This window comes from Channa argus, chromosome 9, assembly GCF_033026475.1.
Source record: "Channa argus isolate prfri chromosome 9, Channa argus male v1.0, whole genome shotgun sequence".
NCBI classification, from domain to species: Eukaryota; Metazoa; Chordata; class Actinopteri; order Anabantiformes; family Channidae; genus Channa; species Channa argus.
The window spans coordinates 6,070,748-6,076,651 of record NC_090205.1 but is presented as its reverse complement, the minus strand read 5'-3'; positions in this window follow the sequence as shown (position 1 = coordinate 6,076,651).

Sequence of the window (5,904 nt, the reverse complement as noted above, 5' to 3'; positions counted from 1 at the left end):
TCAGGTCAAATGTATAATTTTTGTTTATAATTTTATATTTTAACCAATAAAAACCTTTTATTTTAAACCATATCTAAATATTCGTGCAGGTCATGTTTGTCGTGTCTGTGTTCGACAGAACAAGTGCAATTCACAGACAGCAGTTCCGTAATGTGGTACCTCGCCTGGAATGGGTAGACCTGAGAACCCTTTTGGAGCCAGACCTGGGAGTGGAGCCACCACCCTGTAGGCCCATCACATGCAGGTGGGCAATGATGGAGAAACCTTGAGGGGAGTGATTGGGAGAATTGGCCTGATCTGAGTGTTAAACAAACTAAACACTAAACAAACTCCCAGCTAAACAGGTTAGCTCAGTCTCAACTTTACTGATTCTGAGGTTGGACTTTAATGTGTTTTGTAGAAAATGTTACAGCTTCTGAAGTTAACATACTGTGTCATCACCTTACTCAAACAGTTTAAGAAAAAACTCAACATGTGAATTATAGATATGAATCTTGGACAAAAGGCAGAGAGGACTCCCGCAGTAAAGGAGCAGATCTGGTGGTCGTAGACAGCGCTGAAGAACAGGTGCAGTGTGTTTGTGTGTCCATGTTTGTGTGACAGAACAAAGAGTGAGGACTGAGGAAATAAAGGAATGTTCACCTACAGAGAAGTTGTGGATAAATGTCTGTTTCTGGTCTGTGTGATGTTGAAATGCTACGTGCTGTAAAGCTGCTGTAGCTCCTTTTTTTGTGAGCTTTCCCAAGACACTGATGAAGATGTCAAATCATTTATCCAGTTGATTGTGTGCTTTTTGTAGATATCAATTTGTCAATTATTTATGCAGCTTTTTAAGTTTCATACTGTTGACTGTGTAACAAGTAGGTATAAGATGCTTAAAACTGGAATGTAAACTCTGGTCTTCTTGTACTGAACAGTCTTTCCTCTCTGAATTGGCTCAGAGTGATGCATGGATTGGTTTGAGTGACACAGACAAAGAGGGCACCTGGAAATGGATGGATGGATCTCCACTGACTTTGAAGTAAGTGCTTCACTTTGTTTACATCCCAATATTTTCCTCTCATGCTCTTTCTTCATTCTGTCAGTCACTCGCATTTGTCCCGACTGGAGTCCGGCTCTCACGCACTCGCCCACCTGCTCTCTATCAGCTCATCAATGACTCCATTTAAACCTCAAGCTAGGATTCACCCACTGTCAGATCTGTTATCATCTCAACGTTTTTGGGTTTGGGTCAATCATTAATCAAAACTCTCAGCACTGTGTGTGTTCAGTAGCTAATTATATATAATATATAATAATAAAAAATTAACTAGTGAAAATCAGACATTGCTTTTGAATTGTGGTTCAACAGAAGCATTTTGAAAAACAAACTAATGAAATTGGCCTGGACAAAAATGATGGAACATTTTGTTTTGTTGCACAAACTTCTGAGCTGTTCACTTCAACAAAGTGATTTCTGTGACTTCTGCACCTGTCGACAGGTATTTTGGCCCACTCCTCGTGAGCAAACTGCTCCAGTGGTCTCAGGTTTGAAGGGAGCCTTCTCCACACTGCATGTTTCAGTTCTCTCTTGAATAGGATTTAGATCAGGGCTCATCAAAGGCCACTTCAGAATAGTCCAGTGTTTGTTTTGAGCTGTGTGGGTCATTATTCTGTTGGAGGACATGTGACTGAGACCAAGCTTTCTGACACTGGGCAGCATTATTCACTGCCTGTACAGATTCAAGACACCCTGCACTAGAAGCAGCAAAGCAGCCTCAAAACAAAACCGAGCCTCCTCCATGTTTTACAGTATGAGCAGTGTTCCTTTTTTGTGTGCTTCATTTTTTGTGTCTGTGTCAAAAAGTTCCAGATTTGTCTCATCTGTCCAAAGGACAGTCACCTAGAAGCTTTGTGGCTTGTCAATATGCATTTTGGCAAATTCCAGTCTCACTTTTCTATGATTTGCCTTCAACAGTGGAGTCCTCCTCGGTCGTGCTCCATTAAGTCCACTTTGGCTCAAACAGTGACGGATGGTGCGATCTGACACGGATGCACCTTCACGTTGGAATTCACCTCCAGTCTCTTTAGAAGTTCATCTGGGCTCATTAGTTACCATTCATATCATCCATCTCTTCAATTTGTCATCGATTTTCCTCTTGCAGCCACATCCACAGATGTTGGCTACAGTTCCACTGAGCTTAAACTTCTGAATAATATGTGCAGCTGTAGTCACAGGAACATCAAGCTGCTTGGTGATGGTCTTATAAACTTTACCCTTAACATGTTTGTCAGTAATTTTCTTTCTAATCTCCTGAGACAACTCTCTCCTTAGCTTTCTGTGGTCCACGTTCAGTGTGCTACACACACCTGTGATGCTAATTACAGGACACACTTCAGCTTAACGTGTCCGTATGGTCAAATTATTTGGAATCTTTTCTAAGGGTTCCATCATTTTTGTCCAGGCCAGTTTGATTATTTCATTAAAATGCTTAAAAAAGCACAATTCAAAGGCAAAGTCTGATTTTCATAAGCTGATTTTCAGTACATTTTTATTTATTACTTTGTCAGATTCAAATTATTTCATGGACCATTGGGTTTTTTTTTTTTTCTTTACAGGAAGGGTACCAAGCACTTTGTCCATGTATACATCAACTTTATTTGCAGGTCTGAGAGCTTACTTTTCCATAATTTACATTGTTTAAAGGAATCTAAAACAATATTACAGTAAGTACTGGCTAGTAAATGAGAGCATCGTTCATTTTTTTCTAACATTGAATAAACAAGTGCTATTTCTATGCCTCACTCACATTTGATGAGTATCTCACAATTTACAATGTGTTTAATGTTATAATAATCCTAAAAATACAGAAATAAATTAATTAGAAGATGTAAATTGCTAAAAGTTCCACATCTCAAAGAATCTACAGATAACTCTCACAAAAGATGACAAAAGATTTTTGTTCATCTGTGATCATAAATGTTAAACAATAGTGTTTGTTCAAATTGTGTGTTTGCTTGAATCTAAGAGTGACATCTTGTGGCCATGTTAGTTATGACTCTTTCTCCAAATCCTCCTAAAGGTACATCAGTTGAATTCTACTTTCATTTTTCATCCATCTTCCTAATGATGATTAGGATTCATTAAAGACAGATAAACAGTAACAACATGTTCTCATGGTTCACTTCTTTATAGCTGTAGTGTTTCTTAAAATAATGTTTTTGTAGAAGAATGTTCACCATCGTGTTCAACAGTGTTCAAGGTGATAATCCAGAAAATCTGCACTGCTCTGATTTGGAAGACAAACAGGTTTATGGACATAAGTGCAGAGAGATGGATCAAACAGAGAACAATCGTGCTCTTCTCTTTGCCCAAGATTTTAAATTCAGCAGAGACAGAAAGACTCAATAGAAATGTCTCACGTGCAGCAACACACACAGTCAAAGTCTGTTGTGTTTTTGTAGCTGGGTTGTCTTAATCACACATGTATTTTAGTGTGTCTTCTGCTGCTTACCCTCAAAACCAAACAAACTTCTTCTAAAGCTCAGGGTTCTTAGTATCTGAAACCAAAGTGTCTTTATCATTTACATGTACTGAGCTGCAAAGCTGACCAGAGCTCTGAGGCAGTTAACAAACCTGTGATCAATGGAGGAAATATATGTCAATGTTGAACATGACAAGTCTGTTTACTCAAGTCCTTCAACAAATCACACAGGTAAGAATGTTTAATTAGTTGCTGAGTGGAGATTAAATCTGTTTTAATCATATGTTATTTCTGATCTAAGACTGTGTTTACTGGTCTTTTTCTGTTCAGGTCCCAGGAGCTCAGACAGGAGACTTTATAAAGCTGTTGGTCTCTGTCTGGGGCTGATGAGTGTTTTCCTGTTGGCTGGACTCATCGTCCTCGGTGTCCACTGTGAGTCTGTGTTTTATAAGTTAATACCAGAGTCACTTTATGAGTTTCAGAAGTATTGTCATTTAGTTTGACTAATTTTACTTCTCAAGTTTCTTACTTAGGTTTTTTAATTTACAAAACTTTTATGGCATTTTAAAATGAAAAAATTGAATTATTATTACAATAGTTAGTTTTGAGAAAAAAAGTTTAGCAGGAAAAGTAGATGTAGCTGTTCAGCACCAGATAAACACCAACTTCACCTTCACTTAGTCTCTTAGTCTCTATTAGATTAGCATTATGCCTGTAAGCAAATGTGTTTTATTATATCTGATTTTTTAGCACATGGAACTTAAATTATGGGCATCAGTTCATTGTAAAGATTGGGGGGAAAAATAGGAAAGAATCTGATCTGGCTAAATAGTATGTGGATACTGGGATGTGAAGCAGCCCGATAATCTTCTTAAATATTCGACTGATGGAGAAGACTGTGCAGAAATTAATGTTCAAAAAGGTCACAAGTGGAATGACCTGTCCTGTGAAGTATCTCAGCAATGGATCTGTGAGAAAAAAGTGTAACACTGGTAAATGTTTTGACATTATACATATGGAAATGTTTCATATAAAACATGAATATGCTCTGTCAAGGCCTGTGTGTTTTTGTGCTTTGCTTATTTTTGTTGTAACTCTGTCTCCCTCTGTAGGTGGCTGCTCTTCCTCCCTGTCATTGTCTCACCCTGGACTGATGCTGTGGATGGATGCGCAGCTGCCTGCACTTGCTGCTGATTAGCATGAACCTTCTTAAACCTGCCTCAGAGCAGACTCTGTCTGTGTTCTGTCAGCTCCCACAGTCCGAACTGTCTGGTTTATCCTCTTTCCTCTGCAGTACTCAGACCTGAACTGTTTGCCCTCTGGTGTGCTCTGCCTTGTTTAGTTGACTTTCATATAGTACTGGACCCCTGAGTTTGTCAGCTTTATCCCTCATCCCTCCTTTTGTTGTATTTTGTATTAATATTTCTCTCTGTGAGGTGTTTTTAGTTTGAGCAGTCAGCCTTTGTTTTCTCCAATTGTCCTAATTAAACTTAATTTACTTCCTTTCCTCAGCCTGTGTGTGTTTGTGTGCTCATTCTGCTTTTGGGTCGAGGTCTGACTTACAGTAATATATCTTGTCCCTGTGCACCTGTTTCATTTATATACAAACATGTTCTGTGTTGAAAGATCATCTCATGCAAAGTAAAAACTCCATAAGAACAACACTTCTAGTTTTGTGATTTCTTCCACATTGATGATACTCTGAATACATGGTAATGCCTAATAATACAACCCAGCAAACATGTCGTTTGGTAAATTAGAAGTCAAATAGTTGGGAAATAAGATCTTTTTAAAAAAATTTGTTTATAAACCTGGATTCATTCACCTGAACATATTCAGCTTAATCTGCCACATAAAAAGGACTAAAAAAATAGACAAGTTATTATTGTAGCATTATGACACAGGTCTTTAACATATATACAAACACAATAGACTAATCAGAGAATCCATTTCTGCATTTCATCTATTTCTTCTCTGCCATGGCAAAAATGACAATATCTGGTCTTAGACACCTCAAGTGTAATCAGTAAAGAAGCTTCAACATCCAGGACGTCTTTTAGGGTTTTATTATCTTGCAAGAGAAAAGTACATCGACAGTATCAATTCTCCATCCTATGCAGTTCTAAACTTCATACATCACACATTAGAACCTTTTTAGAACCTTCTGTTGCTGGGCAGAACATTCTCCACCCTCAGGCTCTGGCTCCCAGCTCTTTTCTCCTTTTATGGAACCTTTTCCCTTTCCAGCACTTTGATAAGCACCTGTGAGCATGAAGTGACTCTGGGTCACTGCAGTGTGGGATGGTCTGCTGTTAGACAGTAAATGACCTTGGAGCAGTTCTGCAAACACTTTGACACAAAACATGTATATGAGACAAAATTTGAACAATATTTCAAAAGTACAGTGAGTACAAGTTGCCATTATAACTTGGTAAGATGC